The sequence below is a fragment of the Ovis aries genome, chromosome 15, assembly GCF_016772045.2.
Source record: "Ovis aries strain OAR_USU_Benz2616 breed Rambouillet chromosome 15, ARS-UI_Ramb_v3.0, whole genome shotgun sequence".
NCBI lineage: Eukaryota > Metazoa > Chordata > Mammalia > Artiodactyla > Bovidae > Ovis > Ovis aries.
In genome coordinates this window covers 53,013,268-53,013,660 of record NC_056068.1, presented here as the reverse complement: position 1 = coordinate 53,013,660, position 393 = coordinate 53,013,268, and positions in this window count along the sequence as shown.

Below are 393 nucleotides of genomic sequence, written 5' to 3'. Positions count from 1 at the left end.
GGCCCCATTTGCTTCTCAGAGAAGCACTTTTGTATGATCCACCAAAAGCAGCAAGACTGCCCAGAGACAGCGTTTACTTGGGCTCCTGACCCTAAAACCCATCTGCCCCTAGCTGACAGGACCAGCCTCCGCTCCCCAGCAGGTATTGTAAGTATGTCTGCAGCTGCGGACCCTTTGTCAGGCCCCATCTGGCTCAGAGAGGTCTGATGAGGCTTCTGCCTTCCATCTCCAACTCCTGAAGCACTGGGCTACTCACTGCCCTGGAAGCAAACATGGAACCCTACCCCAAACCCTATCGTACCCTCCTGAGAGTTTGTCTTGCCGCTCACACTGTTCACTGAACCCAGCGTAGGTAAGGCGCGACTGGGGAAGCTGGAAAAAAACTCAAGAAAC